At 34.6% G+C, this 22,497-nt stretch overlaps 1 pseudogene; it reads right to left on the reverse strand.

Moving 5' to 3' along the window:
- Positions 1–20,691: 20,691 nt before the first annotated feature.
- Positions 20,692–21,410, reverse strand: LOC122478245 (annotated as a pseudogene).
- Positions 21,411–22,497: the final 1,087 nt, after the last annotated feature.

The following is a 22,497-nucleotide window of genomic DNA, read 5'->3' on the forward strand; positions in this document are numbered from 1 at the left end:
GTGATCTCTTTTAAAGACCTCTTTAATGTGTTTTGGGTTTTATTGGTTATTTATTTTTTGTTGCTTTCTTTAGTATGTTTTATGCTGACTTACTTCACTAGGGACATTTGAAATCCTGCATATTCCTTGAAATTCCTTGTATTTTGCTGGGTATCAGAGCAACTATAATCTTAGCTTAATTGGAAATATGGTGCAAATTTTCTGGACATAATCATCATAATAACGTCAGCTAAGGAAATAATACTTACTCAAAGTTTGGGTTCTACTCATTCTTAGCAAAATATGACAAGACACAAATTACATAGAATGACCTACTCTAAATTAAATGATTTCATGATATTATTTACTTTAAATAATATAAGCTAATACTAGGAAGAATAAAATTAGATATTCAGGTGGCATCTATGTATCCTAATGCTGTGAATATTTGAATGTATCTAGTTCATCTTCTAGTGACTGGTATTAGATTCCTGTTGCTATTACGTTTTCTTCCATATGATGTTGTGGCTTCTCTATGTAAAATAAAAGTTTCAAAGCAGATTGAGCTCTTGCTAAGGAATTTTTCATTAAATTAATATTTTGAGTGATTTTTATTTGTTAGGAAACGAGTTATCCCTGCCTTATTTGGTACTGTATTCTCAACCTTTAACAAAATATTCTGTTCAGGTCAGAATCACTTTAAATATTCACTTTATTAAATAATAGTGAATAAGTGAGAGAGCTTTGGTTATTTTTTAGTCAGTTGGTCAGGTTGTGAGCACAGTCTTAGCCTAATTTCAATACATTTTGAGATTGTTTCAGAAACACGTTCAAGTGGAAGTGTGAGTATGTCATTTAAAAAATTACTTGAAAGAAATGTCTCCTCTAAGATGTCATCTTTGAAATGTCAGTAAACTCATCTAAAAATATATATTTAAATTGTTTTTACTCAAAGCACAAGTCAAAAGTGTTTCAAGTCTTTATTAAAAAGTAATCATAATGTAAGAAGCTGTACGTTTCACTTCAGAGGTTCCAAACAACATAAATTATACACAGAGCAAATGTAGCATTGCAACTACTTTTGGCTCAAACTCAGAACTTCTATACAGTTGGATAGTTGAATGGAGTATTTCAAATGATGGTAAATCAAAATCCATTAGACTCTTGAAAACAAAAATGCAGCAATCTGCTAATTATAATAGAACTGCAATAAACTTTACTTATAAATTAACTGTTGCAGTGATAAATATACTGACATAGAACATTAATAAGATTATGAAATGCTATTATAAAAGATGAAAATGTCATTAAATAATTTATAAACAAAGGGAAGCAAAATTACTGTAGTAACATAGAAACCAATGTTTGCCCTCATTTATGTATGTATGTATGTATGTATGTATGTTTATTTTTGAGAGAAAGAGAGACAGAGTGCAAGCAGGGGAGGGGCGGAGAGAGAGGGAGACACAGAACTTAAGCAGGCTCCAGGCTCCCAGCTGTCAGCACAGAGCCTGACATGGGGCTTGAACTCACGCACTGAGAGATCATGACCTGAGCAGAAGTTGGAGGCTTAACAGACTGAGCCACCCAGGCACCCCTCCCCTCATTTATAAATGCTCGACTGAATACAGGTTTACCAATAACATTCTATTCCTTTAGTCACTGTTTTTTAATATGGGACTACTTGTACACCAGTCAACGTATATTGTATTTTGCTATTTTTTTTTCTTGAGGATATTGTGGTATGTAATTTTAATTAATATGATAAAACACAATCCTGAGTCCATATCTCTCAATCTCTGATCCAGGATTAATGTTTTGAGAGATTTAGACATCTTGACTCTTCCTTCTTTACTCTCTAGACAAGTTAGTATCTTGTATACTGGAAAATATGGTGGTAAATAACATACAAGTTAATTTGTAAGTACTAATAAATTTTATATTAATTTTGAATGTTTTTTATTAAAACACAGAAGACAAAGTACTATTTTTAGAAAGCGTAGTTTGAGCCACAAGTGCTTCGGGAGTCTGCAGGATGGTTGGGTTAATGAGGAGTGGCTTTTTCAAAGGGGTAGAATGATCTTGAGGGAAAGAAAAATTTAAATTTAAAAATTCTTTATTGAGGATATAATAAGTTGTTCTGCCTTTCAATCTGGTAAAATTAGGAAGACCCTGACTAACCTAACTACAAGTTCTCTTCCCTACTCTGCTCCCATGGAGAAGGTACCCTGGTCACATGGACTGGTTGTAGTTCCTACTATCCTGATAGCAGGTTTCAGTTTTCTGCCAGCCTGCAGAATTATTCAAGGAAGCCAATCACATCCTCTCATAGAAATAAAAGGGCACTTTCACCTCTTGATCCTACAAAGCCTGACTCACACAGTCCCTTGTTGTTGTGTTTACTCTGTTCCCAAGTGCAGTCCTGTGTTCCTACATGGTCTGCAATGTCCTCTGTCCTTGAGCTGTGAGTACCTGTGACTGACAAACTTCTGTTGCCTTCATCTGTCCAGTGTTGGATGTTGTGTGTTCAGACATCCACATAACCCTACAGTGGGAATCTCTCCCTCACCAGTGTGGTCAAGAGGAGGTGATTAAAACCTAGACCAGGGAAAGCACTTAGGTTTTCATTACAGAGAAGCTATAAATAAGGGGAGTCGGGTAAAAAGGAATTTTAGACTCACAGTGAGCTCCAAAGGAGTATGAAGATTTTTGTTAGAATACTTTATAAAAAAATGTAGAGAAAAGAAAACATGACACATTCCAGAAACTAAAATAAGTTTAATATTGATTATAAGATAAAGCAATGTAGAAAATTGATCTGAAGCAGTCCAGAAACGTGCTATGTTCTGAAATACCCTGTAAGCTATATTAAGGAATTGTACATAATTCTAAATGCACCCAAACCACTAAAGGAATATGATATTCTCAAATCATATTTCTTATAACCATGCTCATGGAAGCTTGAAGAACTGAAGGAAGGGAACTGAAGGAAGAATACTCAAATGACCCTTGCTGGTGATGATTATTTTGACCATATGGCCTACAAGGATATTGACATTGATGGAATCCATTAATGTTATTCACATCTTTTCACTTTTACTTATTCTCGTGTGTTTTTGCACACATGTGTACATGTATGAAGTTCCATACACCTGTTACCTGGTAGATTTTTGCATCCATAACAGTCACGATACTGCACAGTCTAACACTACAAGGATTCCTCATGTTATGCTTGTAAAACCACACCTGTATCATTCCCACCCCCTTGTCACCCTTTCACTTGTACATCTTTTTTTTGTGTTTATTTATTTTTGAGAGAGAGAGACAGAGAGCAGGGGAGGGGCAGAGAGAGAGAGGGGGACAGAATATGAAGAAGGCTCCAGGCTCTGAGCTGTCAGCACAGAGCCCGAAGTGGGGTTCCAACTCAAGAACCGCAAGATCATGACCTGAGCTGTAGTCGGTTACTTAACTGACTAAGCCAGCCGGATGCCCCTCACTTCTTTATCTTTTTAAAATGGTCTATTGCATAGCACTGCTAGGAATTTATCCAAGGGATACAGGAGCACTGATGCATAGGGCCACTTGTACCCCAATGTTCATAGCAGCACTCTCAACAATAGCCAAATTATGGAAAGAGCCTAAATGTCCATCAACTGATGAATGGATAAAGAAATTGTGGTTTATATACACAATGGAATATTACGTGGCAATGAGAAAAAATGAAATATGGCCTTTTGTAGCAACGTGGATGGAACTGGAGAGTGTGATGCTAAGTGAAATAAGCCATACAGAGAAAGACAGATACCATATGGTTTCACTCTTATGTGGATCCTGAGAAACTTACCAGGAACCCATGGGGGAGGGGAAGGAAAAAATAAAAAGAGGTTAGAATGGGAGAGAGCCAAAGCATAAGAGACTGTTAAAAACTGAGAACAAACTGAGGGTTGATGGGGGGTGGGAGGGAGGAGAGGGTGGGTGATGGGTATTGAGGAGGGCACCTTTTGGGATGAGCACTGGGTGTTGTATGGAAACCAATTTGTCAATAAATTTCAGAAAATAAATAAATAAATAAATAAATAAATAAAATTTAAAAATAAAAAAAAATAAAATGGTCTATTGCAGAGTTAAAAAACTTAAAACACATTTTCCAAAGATACATAAAATTTATGAATTTAGGGCATATATAATATTTCCTTTAATCTTCCCATATTGCTCCAAATGTCAGCAGATAGATGACATTCTTCATATATGTGGGAATGCACATACCCTTCTATTCATCTATCAATGTGAAAAGAATCAGATTCAGCAGATAGTTTATCATTCATTGGTTAAGCAAGGAAAAAAAACAGTTCATAGATAAAACAGGACAAGAAAGAGTAGAGAAAAAGGGAAAAACCTAAAAAAAATCATGTAACCTCACATGTTGAAAAGATAAAACAATAGCATTGAAATCTGGGAATCAATACTCTAATTTTAAAGAATACTAACTTTAGGTAGGGAAGCCATGGCAACAATATAAAGAATAAGGGGGATAAAAAAAACCCCAAAAATCAAAAACAAAACTTCTCTCTGGACTGAAGTTCTGTTTGGGCTGAAATAGGTGCATGTGTATGTACTGAATGACCTAGAATCAAATATTAGCCCCCCCAAACCTTACATTTAATTGAATATATTAATTACCCTGTTATAATCAGTGGATGACACTGCAGCATTTTAAAACTAGGGGGAAACACTTTTCAAGTGTTGAACTGATAATTTTATAACATGAAAAAGTTAAAAGGTTTTCATCCTGATTTACAGAGGCACATCTAATCTCTTCTATAATCTCTAATTTCTTTTTAACTAATAGAGAACAGGTATGATACTTATTTTGTAAAGTAAAGCCAAAAGATGAGTGCCTATTTGGAGAACATTCAGGTTAAGATGCAATGTCATTCTAAAAATGGGTTTCAATATGCAAGCCCTTTTATAACTACACGACAGTTTGTTCACTGCAGTGGTTAGAGCAGTTCCCAACATCATTTATAAAGGAAATAAAGTAGCACACATTTTACCTTAGGAGGTTTTATTGAATCTTACAATCTCTGCTCCATTTTAATATAATTTATAACACAAATATATAAATTATACATTGTTAATATAAATTTGGGGAAATTGCCCTTATTGTTAATATATTATATTTAATTACCCTAATAGTCACATCAATATTTGCATATAAATGGTCGAATTCTTGAAAGGAAAATTTGAAATATTCTAGATATTTCTTTTTTTTTTTTCAATTTTTTTTAACATTTATTTATTTTTGAGACAGAGTGAGAGAGCATGAACAGGGGAGGGTCAGAGAAAGAGGGAGACACAGAATCTGAAACAGGCTCCAGGCTCTGAGCTGTCAGCACAGAGCCTGATGTGGGGCTCAAACCCACGAACTGTGAGATCATGACCTGAGCCAAAGTCGTCCGGATGCTTAACTGACTGAGCCACCCAGGCGCCCGATGCTTCTTTTTTATAATGGGATAAATATCATAGGCACTAGGTTGTGAATCATGAGAATTTAACCAAATTTCATGAGTATTACAGTCAATTAAGAAACCTTCCACATTAGAGATACTTATGAATATATTCAAGTGGATACAGCATCATATTTATAAATTTTTGTTGAATAAATTATAAAATAATTGACATCACCTCACATATTGACCTTTTTGTCGGCATATAGTGAGAACATTTTTCTCTCTTAGCAACTTGCAAGTATGTAGTACAGTGTTTATTTCCAGGCCCTGTCATTTATTTGTCCCTGTTTTATAGTATCAGAAATGTAGGTTATTTACACCTTAAGTTTTTCTAAGACTCAATGTCCTGGGCCACAATGTCCTTTGATCTTAATCTCTTCCTCCCTTGCCTTTAAGTTGTTTTTTCAACGACAACTCATATATTGCAATCCCCAAGAATAGACCTTTGATGTCCAGTGTTTCAAGTATGTGTTCTGCCATATGTGATCATAGGTATCTGATACTGTCCTTTATCATTCCAAGCATAGTGTTAATTAAGCGATTAGTCTCTAGAGTCTTGAACCTTTCACCCTGGAATTCACAGCCTCATTCTAATGTTTTCTTTCTGTATGATTTGGGCAAGTAATTTAATCTTTCTGTCTCTTTGTTTCTATCTATAAACGAATGATAATGAGTACCCATCTTCTAAGTTCCTTTTGAAGCATAATTGAGTAAATATTCATAAAACATTTAGATTGTTTATCACTTCCTAAGCATACAATAAGGTTTTAACCATTTTACTTAAATACATAGTAATTGCCAATCTCCTTTTCATAAATATTTGGCATAAGACTGAACTTTTCAAAGGCAAGATTTGTCTTTTATTTAGGTACCCACAATGCTAAAAAGAGCAAGATACAGAAACAACCACATTTTTGAATAAATGATTACATATCAAATTTTCTTAATCTAAATTGCAGCACTTTACAAAGCATCTCCTAAGAGGTTGTTGTTTTGAAACTGAAAACTTCTCTGCATGATATGGAATTATGGGATTTTGGAAGGAAGGATTTCAGAATTTAGCATTTCTTTGATATTTATATATTTCACTATGTATTTATCATTTTATACAGAAAAACTGTACCGTCATCTTTTATATACCATAAAAATGTTATGTACAAAATACCAGATGAAGAGTATATTTTTTAATGGTTCTGATTTTGTAGTGCTTCATCATACATGTGTTTAACTCCTTGCTAATCAAGACTTTTAACTGTTTTGGGTGATAATCACTTTTGACTGGTAGCCAGAAGATCATAGTTTATGATGGTTTCATGAATTTTTACACTGGAACCAATCTTCAGGTGAACTATGTAGAAAATGTAAATATGTGTTTGTCATTAATGCATATTTTATGAAACTTCAGTTGTAAATTTGAACTAAGTTACAAACATGCTTTATACATCAATACATTAACTGCCTTCTGAAGTATGTATTAGTGTTTTTTTTTCAAGGTAAACAGACTGTGGAAGCAAGAATCTAAGTCATTTCTAAGGTCACAGGTAATAAAGGAAAAATCAACCTACAAGAGTAAGGTTATCTGAGTCCCAAGCCCAAGCTTTTATAGACTGAATTATACTGCTTCAGATACTGAAAAACTTAAGTGAATAAAATTTGGGCTCATGGTTATAATTAGTATATCTTCTTCAAATGTAGTCTCTACTTCTAAAATTGAATATGTATTTTTTTCTTTCCCTTACTTCCATGGAGAAAGAAGAAAAATTTCATGATTGTATATACTAGGATTTCAGATAGATTTAATAAAGAGTCAAGATAAAGATTTTGGAAAAACTAGAGTTAGAAATGTTTGTGTACAAAGATATTTCTAAACATTAGAAATATTTCATAATTAGGAAAATTATTTTGTGGCATGCCTGGCTGGCTCAGTCAGTGGAGCATGCACTCTGGACTCTTGATGTCAGGGTCATGAATTCAAGCCCCACACTGGGCATGGAGCCTACTTAAGTAAAAAAAAAAAAAAAAAAAAAAAAAAATATATATATATATATATATATATATACACAGACACATACATATATGCATATATACGTATCCAAGTGTATATACATATACATGTATATATGTGTATATACACGTATATACATATATACGTGTATATACGTGTATACATATAAACATACATATATATACGTATGTGTATATATACATATATATACACACATGTATATATACATATGTGTATATATATATGTGTGTGTGTGTGTATATATATATATATATATATATATATATAGTGACAGTCCCCTTGACTAGAGCTTTTAAGATACTAGGTAATATATATCAGGAGTTTTACGAATGCGCCATCTACGCTGGAATGTTTAAGTTCTCTCAAATGCTAGGACTGTGCAAAAGTGTGCCTTGGTTGCAACGTACATAGATGCTTTAACAAATTAGTGACAGATATACCAGGTGCTCTTGGGAGCCAGTGGAAAAAGTGTTTTTGGTACAATGGCCTAAAATCCTTCCATGTTAGAATAAGCATACTAACTTCATGTTTGTTTAAGACCAGCTCTTGCCAGATCTAATGGCTATCTATGTAATCTAGAACTTAAATTTAAATCTCAAAAAAATTCTAGGATAACTATTCAGTTTGAGAGGGTAGAAGAAATTGGCCAGTACAAAAGATAGTATGCTAAACTCTAATCATCTTAACTATAAATGGTACCAAGTAGAAGGAAAGAGATTAAAGATTTTAAGTACCATGCTAGAGCAGTTGGCTGGATTTAGGATCATAAAATAATATTGTCAAGACCGTGATTCACCATCTAGCACTGTTTCTCTCCACCTGTCTCTCTTCTGACATTCCACAACACTAACAGAACAAGAGTAAAAATGAAGTTAACTGCTAGGTAAGTCAGATGGTGAGTTAATGCTAATGGACCTAACATTAGCATAATGAACCTGGATGATCAAAATACTAATAAAGAAGGCATCTGTTGCCTAGGTTTGATTCATTTTTTCAAGTACCCAGTCTCTGAGCATTGGTCATGAAACCCTCCAACACCACTGGCAATTATGAGTTACTTTCAGCATATGTGACACTGCCAGTGTGTCTGTCTATATTAGAAAGGGAAGTAAGAGTCTTCACTTGTATGAGAGTGTTGTCTACCACATTCGGTGTGTGTTGAATTACAAACTGAATGTTAAGTAAAGTGTTGATCATTTCACAGAAGGAGAAAAGAAAATAGTCTCATAATTTCCCTTCTTGTTATTCTAAATCATTATTGATGGTTTTGGTAACATTTTTGAAAAGTAAATGTATTGCACCCAACTGATACCTGAATGGAGTTATAACAATGCTGCTTTGCTATAATTCCTTTAAAAATATTATGAACCATATGCTGCTGTCTAACTTAACACAGAGATTTCCAGATTTTTGGTTTATTTATGCATTTTAGAGTTCCCTCGCAGATTTCTCACTTAATGAAAAATTCTCTGACACCTTACCCAATGAGAGATATTGATAAGCATGAAAATTAGAGCTCTCACAAATGAGATATAAATATAATGTTTTTCTTTATCTTGTCGTGATCTTAATGTGTGTGTGTGTGTGTGTGTGTGTGTGTGTGTGTGTAGTTCAAAACAGGAAACTTATTTTAGTAACCAGAAAGTTTTTCTAAGTACAAAGGATTTAGAATTGGAAAATTGTATATAGGTTCCTCCTCTGGCACTTGCTAAATGTATATATTTGGGCAAGACTCTGCTTTAATGGAAAAAAAATTCTTATAACACATAGTTGTTGAGGATTAAGTGGAAAAAATTTATGTGAAAGGCTGAATGCCTGACACCAGGGAGGTCTCCAAATAGATATACGTTTAAAACAAAAATAAATGACATTTTTAATATTAGGTAGTATTCAGGGAAAAAGGGTACTAGGAAATCCCACCTGAAAAATTACATTTGATGACAGGAATAAGAACATTACAGACTACTCAATTATTTCTCCATTTTTCCACACATCAATCTTTCCATCTGACTGATCTATTATCTTCTACCATCTTTAACTTGTGATCTAGATCACAGAGAAAATAAGTATTCACTTATTTTCCTCTCCCTTCAGCTTTCAAATCCATTCACAAATTTTTATTTTGATACTCATTTCATTTAGGTGGCCACTTTCTATCACCAGAATTGAGGTAACAGTCTGTTAACTGGCATCTCTGCCCCTAGTCTAGTCTCTCCAAATTCCATCCCATCTAGAAGCCAAGCTGTCCACTGTGACCACAGTGTTATTTCAAGATAGAAGCCTCATTCTATAATACTTTAAAAAACTTTTTAATGGTTCTCCATTGCCCTATAGGTACAGTCCAACTTCTTTGCATAATATATAAAGACTTGTATGAATTGTTCCTGGCCCTTTCTTCATCTCTCGCTATCCTCCCTTCATGTAGGTAAAATATTCAACTAAATACTGTGCAGTTGCCAGAATAAGTTAAATTTCTTTGCTTCCTCACCCATGTCTATTCATTTCTTTCATTCCCTTTCTTCCACCTAACTTCTAGTCTCCATTTTTGACAATGGATCCCTCTCCCTTTTGTATGCTCCAAAAGCCTCCTGCTGCTGGAGAATGTACAATGGCTTGATTCCTTTTCCCTGTCCTCCAACAGACAATAGAGGCTAGGAAGGGAAAACATAGTTTTGATACACATTTGGAGCCCAGTAAATATTTGCTGTATTAGTATGCGTCTGGGTTATGGTTAACACTTTCTCACACAGAAATTTGTCTTTCAGAGTTACTGAAGCTTTTTAGTTCTGAAGAAAAATCTAGTACAGAATCCTATTCTGAGTAAGTTTATAAGGTTTCTGTTTGCTTCTGCACAAATAGGAAAGAAAGTGTGACATAATACTTTTTTCAAGATCCATTTCTTGTAGAAATATCAAATGCCTTACTGTTCATGTGACAACAACTCAATTTAGCACTATCTGAATCGCTGCTGAGCAGAGCCAAGCTTCAAAGCCAGTCGACGTATAAAAATGTTGACATATCAACTTCTTATGAATTCACATAGAGTGAGGAAAATGGATTGCTTGGAAAAATTACAAATGCCTGAGAGTCCAGTGGATTCTGTTTTAATGAGTTAATATCTATAAGCATACTACAAAAAAAGTTTTTGTAATGGCTTCATAGAATTGGGATTGTGTTATAAAATCGCTAACTAGCAGTGGCAAAGCCACTTCCGTTAGATTATTGCCTCTTTTAAGATAAAAATGATTTTGTTTCATAATCTTCTGATCGGTGTTTAAAATTCATCTTTTACATTTGATTTTTATGTTGTGAATAAAACTTTTACGTACTCATTTTATATATATGCAGATATATGTAAAACTGCATATACAAGGTACTGCTTGCATTATAAACATTAATTTGAACAATTAACATGAAATATTTTAGTGGATATCCTGATAATTTAATGTAAAATATGCATGCTGCAAAAGAAGCTGACAAAGGAATAACCTGAAAATTGTCAGGAACAAATATTTAGCCATTCATCAAGTTGAAAGCTAATCAAGAAAGTACAGAGTTTAATACCTGTGTCATTTGGGACACAATTTAGCAGTAAGAGATGGAAAATACAACCAGTAGTAACTTAAAAATATAGTTGTAATATCCCTCCTCCCATAAGAAATTCAAAAGAAGCTGAATGTTCAAATTAGTTCTCTAGGTCAACTAAGTTAGAATCAGATTTCCTTTGCCTTGCCTTTGTAATAACATCATCACTTCAGTCTGCAGGCAACACATTCATCTTAAGGATCAGAATAAAGTGATAAGCATAGAGCCCTGGCAATCTGCTTCTTTAACTGAACAAGTGAAGTTTTCCAGAGGATCCTCAGAAGTTCGGAAGTATCTCATTGACCATGATTGTTTCTCAGGCCACAACTGGCTGCCAAGGAGATGGGAAAGGATATTTTCATATCCAAGCCTATTTAGAAAAGGCAGACAAGACAGAGAGAAAGAACACAGAATGATAGTGTATTCATTATTGTATGATTCAGTGATTGCAGATTATATGTCTTGCTTAACACCTCACTTCCAAAAAGGCAATATATGTGTGTGTGTGTGTGTGTGTGTGTATACATATACATATATATGTATATGTGTATATATATATATATATATATATATACACACACACACACACACACACATATATGCATGCATATGCATGCAGGGTTGGAGACAAGAACATAATTTAGTTATTTGACATTGTCTATTGTGTACTTTTTTTTTCCATAAGAACTCAGGTTTCATGTCCTTTTTGAACAATCATAGTAGATGTCTCTCACCTTTTAGCACCATTGCACTACTTTGGCTCAATTTACTTGGTCACTCAGAGTGATAGAACATATGAAAATATCTTGGTAAATTAAAGAGAGACCGATGGGGACTATTGATCATATGAGGAACATGGAGAGGCAGCACATGTTTATGACTTGCCAGGAAACCACTCATTGGGGAAACAGGATGAGTAGCAGGTATATGATCCCCACCCCCTGAGCTATTGCACTCTGGGGTGGCTCCCACAAATCTGGAAGGGCTTGATATCAGATTCCAGGAGCTGAGGAGGTGTGGAATTTTTTTGGAAATATGATTACTCATATCATCACTGACTTATTTTATAGCTGTAAGTTTGTATCTCTTCATCTTCTATGTCTATTTCACTCATCCCTCCTCCCCTCCCCTCACAACCTGTATTTTTTGTTGTTTTGTTTTTGTTTGTTTTTAGACTCCATATGTAAGAGAAATCGTATGATATTTGTCTCTTATTTCTTTTACTTAGCGAAATATTCTCTGTGTCCATTCACCATGTGGCAAATGGCAAAATTTCATCTTTTTGTGGCTGAATAATATATGCCACATACTCTTGATCCATCCACCTATCAGTGGACACTTAGGTAGCTTCCATATTTTGGCTATTGTAAACAATGCTGTAATAAACAAAGGGGTGCATACATCCTTTGAAATTAGTATTTTCATATTCTTTGGGTAAATCTCCAGTAGAATTACTGAATCATATGGTATTTCTATTTTTAATTATTGTTTTGAATGATAGTGTGAGCAGGGGAATGGCAAAGGAAGAGACAGAGGGAAAGAATCTCAAGCAGGCTCTACCTTCAGCACAGAGCCCCACATGGGGCTTGATCCCAGGACCCTGGGATCATGACCTGAGCCTAAATCAAAAGTCAGATGCTAAACCAACTGAGCCACCCAGGCATCCCTAAGTTTTAAATTTTTGATGACCCTCCATTGTGTTTTCCACAATGACTGTGCCAATTTATATTCCCACTAATAATGCACAAGGGTTCCTTTTTTTCATGTCCTCACCAACACTTGGTATTTCTTGTCTTCTTGATGATAGCCATTCTATTTCATGTGGTTTTGTGAGGTAGTATCTCATTGTGGTTTTGATTTGCATTCCCCTGATGATTATTGATGCTAAGCATCTTTTCATATGTCTTTTGGCCATCTTGATGTCGTCTTTGAAAAAATGTCTATTCAGGTCCTCTGCCTATTTTTTAATCAGTTTTCTTTATGTTTGTATTGTGTAAAGTTCTTTACATGTTTTGGTTATTAACCTTTATTGGATAAATAATTTGCAAATATTTTTAAGTATCTTTTCCAATTCACTAGGCTCTCTTTTCATTTTGTTAATGGTTTTTTGTGCTGTGCAAAAGATTTTTATTTCAGCATAGCTCCAAAAGTTTATTTCTGCTTTTCCCTTGCCTTAGGAGACATATCTAGAAAAATGTTGCTAAGGCCAATGTCCAATAAATTATTTATTAAATTTTTAAAGTTTATTTATTTTTGAGAGAGAGTGTGTGTGCCCGTGGGAGCAGGGGAGGGTAAGAGAAAGAGGGAGAGAGAGAATCCCCAGCAGGCTCTGCACTGTCAGCACAGAACATGACATGGGCTTGATCTCATGGACTATGATATCTTGACCTGAGCAAAGTCAAGAGTTGGACACTTAACAGACTGAGGCACCCCAATGTCCAAGAAATTATTGCCTGTCTTTTCTTCTAGAGGTTTTATAGTCTCAGGTCTTAAATTTATATCTTTAATCTACTCTGAGTTCATTTTTGTGTGTGAAACAAAGTGGTCCGCTTTCATTGTTTTGCGTGTAGCTCCAGTTCCATTTATTGGAAAGACTGTGGTTTTTTATTTGCTGTTGTTGTTGCTTTTTTACCCATTTTATATTTTTGCCTCCCTTGTCCTAGATTAATTGACCATATATGCATGCATTTATTTCTGCAGTCTTCATCCTGTTCCATTGATCTATGTGTCTGTTTTTGTGCCAGTACCATAGTGTTTTGATTCCTATAGCTTTTTAGTATATTTTGAAATCTGAGTTGTGATACCTCCAGCTTTGTTCTGTTTTCTCAAGATTGCTTTGAATATTTTTTGAGTCTTTTGGTTCCACACAAATTTTAGGATTATTTGTTCTAGTTTTGTTAAAACTACTATTGGTATTTCAATAGAGATTGCATTGAATCTGTAGATTTCTTTGGCTTCAATAATATTCTTCCATGAGCATGGAATATTTTTCCATTTGTTTGTGTCACTTTTAATTTCTTTCAACAGTATTTTATAGTGTTCAGGTCTTTGACCCTCTTATTCCTAAGTAATTTCTTCCTTTTCCTTTTCCTTTTATCATAAATGGGATTGTTTTATTTCTCTTTTTGCTACTTCATTATGAGTATATACACATGCAACAGATTTATGCATGTAACTTTTATGTACTGTGACTTTACTGAATTAATTTATCTGTTCTAGTAGATTTCTAGTGGAGTCTTTGGAGTTTTCTATATCATAGTACCATGTACTCTGCAAATAGTTAAAATATTAACTGTGGGGTTTTTATAAATGGGCTTTATTTTGTTGAAGTTTGTTCCCTCTAAACCTATTTTGTTGAGAGTTTTTATCATGAATGAATGTACTTTGTTGAATGATTTCTCTGCAGTCTTGAGATGATCATATGTTTTTTTTATCCTCTCTCTTGTTCATGAAATGTATCACATTTATTGATTTGTGAATATCGAACCACCCTTGCATACCTAAAATCATACTTGATTATGGTGAATGATTTTTTAATGTTTTATGGAATTCATTTTGCAAATATCTTGGTGAGGATTTTTGTATCTATGTTCTTCAGTTATTGGCCAGTATTTGTTTTTTATTTCTTTGTTTTTTAGTGTCTTTTTCTGTTTTAGTTATTAGGGTAATGTTGGCCTTATAGAATTAGTTTGGAAGTTTTCCTTCCTCTTCTATTTTTCAGAATAGTTGAGAATAGGTATATTCTCTTATTAAATATTTGGTAGAATTCACCTATGAAGCCATTTTCTCCTGACTTCTGTTTGTTACTTTTTTTTCTTTTTCTTTTTTTTTTTTAATATTTCAAGTTACTTACTATTGATCAGTCTATTCAAACTTTCTATTTATTCCTGATTCAGTATTGGAAGTTTGGTTGTTTCTAGGAATTTATCAATTTCTTCTAGACTGTCTAATTTGTTGGCATATAATGTTCCATAATCTCCTGTTAAAATTATTTGTTTTTCTGTGGTATCAGTTATTTCTTCTCCATTTCTGACTTTATTCATCTGAGTTCACTTCATGCATCTGAGTCCTTGCCTCTACTTTGGTATGAATTGCTATAATTTAATTCACTGCCAACTTAGTTATTTTGGTAGGTGGTAGCATTCAGCTCCCCACCCCACCCCTGCTTTTTATAGCATGATGTAGGGCCTGAAATACAAGCACTTTTGGATAGCTATAGGATATAGTAAGCCAGTGAAAGATTCATCACATCAACAATCATTGCTGGGGAAGCAAAGATCTCTTCATGATGCTGGGATTCGAGTTTTGGAGTTGGCTAGGATACCAATTGTCTAAGTATTGGGCAGGAATTTGTTTCAATGGAGTGTTAGAGGAGGCCAACCTGTGAGAGTATAGACTTCAGGGGATCAGTCAATTCTAGAGGAAGCCGTTAAACAATGTAAATATCATTTAAAATGTTGCCCTAAAAAACATTTTAACTGATCTTAAATATATATCCTAATTACATATCCTGGTAACATTGTAAGTCTTTGTGTTAGGGTTGCTTGAAATTTTATATTCTCCAAAAAAGTTTTCTAAATATATTGCAAAAATGCATAAAAGTTGTATTTCTGACTCCTGTAAAAACTGGCAGTTTGTATAAAGATGGTTGTATGATGGAGAAATGAAAAAAAAAAAAAAAACTCCTATACTATACTGACAAAGCTTAAAAGAGAAAATAACATTTTCTGATACACTTATTTTAAAATTAAAGCCTTTCACTCTAGAAATAAATATGCTTTCAATTTTATTATGAATTTTATATCACTACTAAGGAAGAATAAGTTACAAAATGATATTATCACCATCTACAATTACTGAACTTTGATTTTAAAAAATATTATTAAAACAATTCCTATCCTATAACTTAAATAGTTCTTAATGTTTGTGTCATTCTTAATATAATCTCCAACAATTACACCTTGAACTTTTAACAAAATCTATATATAATTAAATCCATTTTTACATATACATTTCAAGCAGCACTATATTTCAGTGACATTCCCTGAAGGAACATAATTTTTAGTACCTTAGCATAAATCAAAACTGCCATAGAAGCAGCACTGGTCATTACCTCAAATATTTAATAACTCCAGGAAGAAAGAAAGGATGTGACTAAAATGTTGAGTTCAAGGGGGAATGGCCATTTTTAAAAATATATGCTTTCTTTTTTAAACAGTGAGTATCTTATTATAGTATCTTATTAACCCTTAATGTCCTTCCATGAAATGCTAGACATACTTAGAATCAGAGTCAATATTTATGGGCCTGAAAATTTTTATCTCTATAGAAAATACACAGACAAGTCATAAAATAGCAGTTTCTTTGTTTAGCAACCTCCTGTCCACATGAGCAGGGAGTTCACAGGCTAGACTCCTGTCACCCCAGGACGATGAGTCAGGACATCAAGCCAATAGGCTTGGTGCCCACTGTCCTGAAAGAACAGTAGCCATGAATCCACCAAGTTCCCATCTCTGCTGTTATGAAAGAAGAATTAATCCTATTTCTTTCAAAAGTCATGCCCTCCATCTGCTCTTTGGATTCTATTTTTTAGCTTCTTCCTGGAAAATTTATCTTAACAATCATATTCATCTTTCTTATTCATTGTATCAGTCTCTGTACATTGTCGGTCTCATTGACCTACAGAAATGCTCACATCTCTTCAATTTTAGGGGAAAAATCAAACTATACCCCCAAACACATGATTACAAGTTCTGCTCTGGAGTTGTCTCATTCTCACTTTAGCTTAATAACCATACTTTTTGCAAGTTCTGTAGAAGTTCAGTCTCCATTTCCTCTGCTCCAAGGATGCACAGACTTCCTTAAGTAGATCAAATGCACTATGGCTTCCTCACATCACAGGATTTTTTGTCCTAATTTTCCCTCTGAAATGCTTCCAGTTGCACACTGTCCACTGGCACTTAACCCAGTCAAATGCCATTCATTCTTTAGATATTAACTCAAGCATCACTTTCTCAGAAACTTTTTAAACAATTTGTAATATACCCTCATCTAATTGTATTTTTGTTTTTGTTTTTTTTTTCACTCTGGAATCACCATTTCATCAGTGTGCTATTTTGATCACTCACTGTCTTCTTCCCTAATAGCAGGAAGATCCATCAGAACAAAGGGCTGTTTCTGTTTCTATGTATCTGGAATCTTCAGTGCTAAACATAATTGGCACACAGTAGGCCCTCAAATATTACTGAATAAGTAGTTTCAGGTTCGAGTCAGTGAGTCAGAGATGATTAATTTGGTTAATTTATGCAAATCTGGCATTCTTCCAAGGATGTATCAACAAAATTTGAAGATTGCACACTAGGAAGTTTTAAAGCAGTCTTGCAAATGCGAGAGAGATTATTAATCTCAAACCAAACATCTTCACTGCACTTTGGGGAATGATAAAACACACCAAAAAAGAAAAACCTCTTAAAATTTCAGTGGAATAGCATGCATTTTTAATGCATGGGTTTTGTTCATCTTTGAAAGTAGAAATACACTATGTATTAGATTTCTGGAAACTTAATTTGCACACTACTATAATATGCAGGATTTTATGTAAAGTAACCTGGAAGAGGTAATGGAATATAAATCCTGAAGAGCATACTATGAGTCACTGAAATTACATCTAACTTTTCAATGAAAAGATTTTTACCAAATCCATGGCAGTGTCATAATTGTTATTGACATTTTTATATTTTTTCCTAATTCATATTGCACAGAAATCTGTAATCTGGAACATTGTAAAAATGGCTCAAAATTGTAGTCCTACAAACAGAATTTTACCTAAAAGGCATGTTTTTACAAGGAGTATATTTTTTTCTGAAAAAAAAAAAAAACCGATATCCAAATTTAAAGGGAAAACTTAAAATTAGTTGCTATTGTTTGTTCTAAATTGTAAATAAAAATATATAACTATATATATGTGCATATATATGTATGTATGAAATCAAATGGTATAATTTTATATTAAAAGACCCTCTATTTAAAAAAATAGAGATACATTCCAAAGATTTAAATTCACAAAAGCCTTGAGAATGGACACTAAATCTATCAATACAACATACCCGGTGCTTTGATGGCCAGTGCTTAACAGACTCTGAAATGTCACTGAATTGATAGGTTTTATATTTCCATTCTGTATTTGAGCAATTTCTCCCAACTTCATTTGCCATCCTGCTTCTTTTTGTTGATAATCAGGATATCTTCCAGTAAAACATACTTTCTTTGGGGACTAATCAAAACCCTGACTAAGTCAGGGTGCCAGAGACTGATAAGCATGTGATGCTTCGTTCTCATTGCTAACCCTGCAGAAATAGACAATATAGAGGAAGCAAATGAGAGGATACTGAACCTTAAATGAGCTATTTCAAGCTATTGTTTTCCAACAGACCCTTCAGAGCACATCTTGTTATAATATTCCTGATGAGATATTCCAGCTTATTAGACAGCCAACTGTTATAGCAGTAATGTGGCCTCATTTAACAATATTAAACCCAAATGGCTATCAATGTTCAGAGCTCCTCTTTGTCACAGTAATAACCTTTATTTCACATTCTCATATTTTCTCATTGGCAATAGCCTGAAGAATTAATTTGGAGTTTCTCTGATAACATACAAAGTTGAATATCTTCCTTGTACCCACTGAGATATAGAGGAGGAATACAGTATTGTGAGAATAGAGAATGAGTCAAATCTCTTATTTGACTCAAAGCTGAATTACCCACTATCAAATAATTATTTCTGATTGTGGAATATTGTGACTAAATTCATTCTGGTACTAATTATGAGGTTAAAAAACATCGTTTCTTAAAAATAACGTGAAAATTTTGATTTCAACTAGATGTTTTTAGCAAATACTTGGAGCACATTAAGTTAGAACCTAAAATAAATATGCAAGTTAAATTAAAACAAAAAATAAAGGTAAAATAAGTGATATAAAAATGTAGTAGTCAAATGTCCAAATCAAATGTCCAAATATAGCAATCTGCTTTTTTCTGTCAAGGAAAACCATAAACTCTAAATATATCTGTATTAAATACATTATAATTCAAGATGACTATTTAAATTATTTTATGAGGTAGAAAACACATGAGTGGTCAAGAGGGGCAGAGAAAGAGAGGGACAGAATCTTAAGCAGGCTCCACACTCCGCACAGAGTCAGAGGTGGGGCTCGATCCTCCAGCCCTGGGATCAGCAAGGTTAGATGCTCAACCAACTGAGCCACCCAGGTGCCTTCAAGACAACTTTTTTTTTAAGCCATCTTTGTGCTTGAGAAGTGCAATGTGAAATTATTGCCACCAGTATTACATAGTTAAATATTCATTAAACCAACGTTACTGTTTGGCATCATTTGATAAATATATGGAAACAATTCTAAGTTCTCCTCACTGACGACATAACAATAGTCACAAAATGTTGAAGCACGTTCTGCCCTAAAGCTGACATTGATGATACTGAGCTACGGCATCCATTTCCTCTTGGATCAGGTTTGCAGGTTTTGTCTCAGTTACAGATGACAACAGCAGACTGCCTGTATGATGTGACAGTGATGGTTAAATGCCAAAACCCATTCTAGATCATTTATATGTTTTCACATGTAAGCCTCACTTAATTTTTTTAAGGAAATTATTAAGATCCACATTATACAGTTTTCCCAAGTTCATTAAAGCTGATTGCTTGGTTCTAACCCCCATCAGCTGATTTCAAGAAGCATTTCCCCTATTATATAATATGCAGCCAAAATAACTCTAACAGTAACTCTTATTTCCCTCTAATCCCTATATGTACCCTTATGTCAAGTTGTCTTATTAATCAATAATTAATGAATTTGCTTTAAAAGTCACAAAGATGATGACATCTAGACAAAATATATTGACCTATTCGACTGAGGCCAGCAGACAGCCAATTCTTTAGCTTTTTTCTCTCAAATAGAAAACAATTCTAGGGAGAGCCCAGCCAGGCCCAGTTATATGTATATAAAAGTAGATTATGAAGAAATAATATGTTTATTTTTATAATTTTTTATTTTTTTAATGTTTATTTTTGAGAAAGAGACAGAGTGAACGAGGGGGAGGGGCAGAGAGAGAGGGAGACACAGAATCCGAAGCAGGCTCTGAGCTGTCAGCACAGAGCCCGACATGGTGCTTGAACCCACGAACTGTGAGATCATGACCTGAGCCGAAGTTGGATGGTTAACCAGCTGAGCCACCCAGGTGCCCATATTTTTATAATTTTTTAAAATTTAATTTATTTTGAGAGAGAGAAGGAGAGAGAGAATCCCAAGTAGGCTCTGCACTGTCAGCACAGAGACTGATGCGGGGCTCAAGCTCATGCATCAAACTGTGAGATCATGACCTGCTCCAAAATCAGGAGTCTGAAGCTTAACAGGCTGAGTCACCCAGACATCCTTATATTTATAATTTAGTAAACAAAGTGATTATTGGCATTGCAGTATTTTCACAGGTAGTGAGTAGAATCTCATATGAGTTACATATATATATATATATATATATATATATATATTTTATTTTTTAACTTTCCAAATACTATTTATTTCACTGAAACCTGGAGCCAGGGCAAGGGTGTGTGAATGTCTGGTAAAGCACACCTATGCCTGTTGACAACAGTAACCTCGAAGACCAGTGTGCTGAGGGCTAGCAGCCCTTTTACCACTGCTCCAGATAGCAGTGCTGTCCAGCTGTCCAGGGAACAGAGGTGGACAAAGGTCTCCATGACAAAGCCCTTATAGACACTAAGGAACATCTGTAGGAGCACTGCTCACAGAAAACTGTGGTATAGGTCATAGCGTGTCATCATCCAGACCTGGGCAGATGCGACGATGTAGTGGGCCAAACTGATTTTGGAGTCAGTGCTCATATGGATATATTTCCAGCCAAACTCAAAGCCCGGGGGCTCCAACCCAGAAGGGAGCACAGTGGGAGATAATGAGCTTGGAGATGGTCTAGCCTGGGGCAGCAACCGTGATCTTGTATTCCCCCTTGCCTGCATTCTGTGACATCTCAAGGTTTAGGTCTATCAGGTCTGTCACATCCACACTGGCCTTGGTCAACTCCCCAATAAAGTCATAGATGCCACCTTCCTAGGTGGGAACAAAACGTAGCCAGGAACACCATCTTGCAAAGCTGCATGAGGAGGTGGGTGACCCCAGGCTGCACACACTTTCAGGAGGTGTTGTACTCGGACAGCCTGCTGTACTTGTAAGTGAGGAAGTAGGGGAAGTAGGCCAGGGTGAAGCAGTTCCTGAACTGAACAGGGCCATGATGCTGGCCACCTGGGCCCAGCCAAGTAGGGGTCTCTGGCTCTGTTGGCCTGTGGCCCTGGGCCCGAGCCCACCTGCATCCCAGGCAACCCACCTGGTCTTCTTCAGGTGAGTCACTTAATGTACACTGTTCCAGAAGCCAGGCATTCTTACTCCTACCTACATGAGAGTCCAGACACAGTTTGCATGAATATTTAATCGAATCATTGCTGATTAAAAAAAAATTGTTATAATCATGTGCTTCTTTAAGAGAAGATGAACAATAACAATGTATGCAAAAGTGAATTTTGACAAATATAATAAAACGTTTTAAAGTTATATAGAATTTTAATTTGAAAGAGGTTATAAGAGTAAATAGTACCATAATTTTTAAAGCTGATTGGGAATCAGAACTCTTAAGAATAATTCAAATTTGGGGGTGCCTAGGTGGCTCAGTTAGTGAAGCGTCCAACTTGGGCTGAGGTCATGATCTCCCAGTTCTGTGAGTTTGAGACCCATGGGGGTCTGTGCAGAGAGTGCAGAGCTCAGAGCCTGCTTAGAATCCTGTGTCTGCCCCTCACCCACTCACATTCTGTCTCTCTCTGAAAAATAAACTTAAAAAAATTTAAAGAATCGTTTAAAAATCCGGAGCGCAGTCCAGGAATTACATTTTTAAAAATTGTTCTGATCATTTTTTAATATATAACTGGTCCCCTTGAATAGCATTTGGAAACCTCTGAAGTTTCAGTGTCTCAGTTTATATGTAGCAAAATAATTTTGTTATTATGTATAAAGTATCAAATATTTTTGACTATTCAAAGTTGTTTTTAAAATTACACAACATCTGTCTAGATTTTAACAGGGATTATATAGAATCACTTTAATCTGTTATATTTTATTGAATTTATCTTCTCTTTTGCAATATATACCACAGTATCCCTAAGTAAATCTTAAAAAGTAAAATCAATGAATTGAATTTTAGAAAAAACAAATCTAATACTATAATTCCAAACATTTTTGGAAAGATTAAGAAGAAGCAAATAATTTTGTGTGAAAGGGTATGGCTGTATTTAATTGAGTGTTAGATATCTAAAAGA

This window comes from Prionailurus bengalensis, chromosome A1, assembly GCF_016509475.1.
Source record: "Prionailurus bengalensis isolate Pbe53 chromosome A1, Fcat_Pben_1.1_paternal_pri, whole genome shotgun sequence".
Taxonomy (NCBI): domain Eukaryota; kingdom Metazoa; phylum Chordata; class Mammalia; order Carnivora; family Felidae; genus Prionailurus; species Prionailurus bengalensis.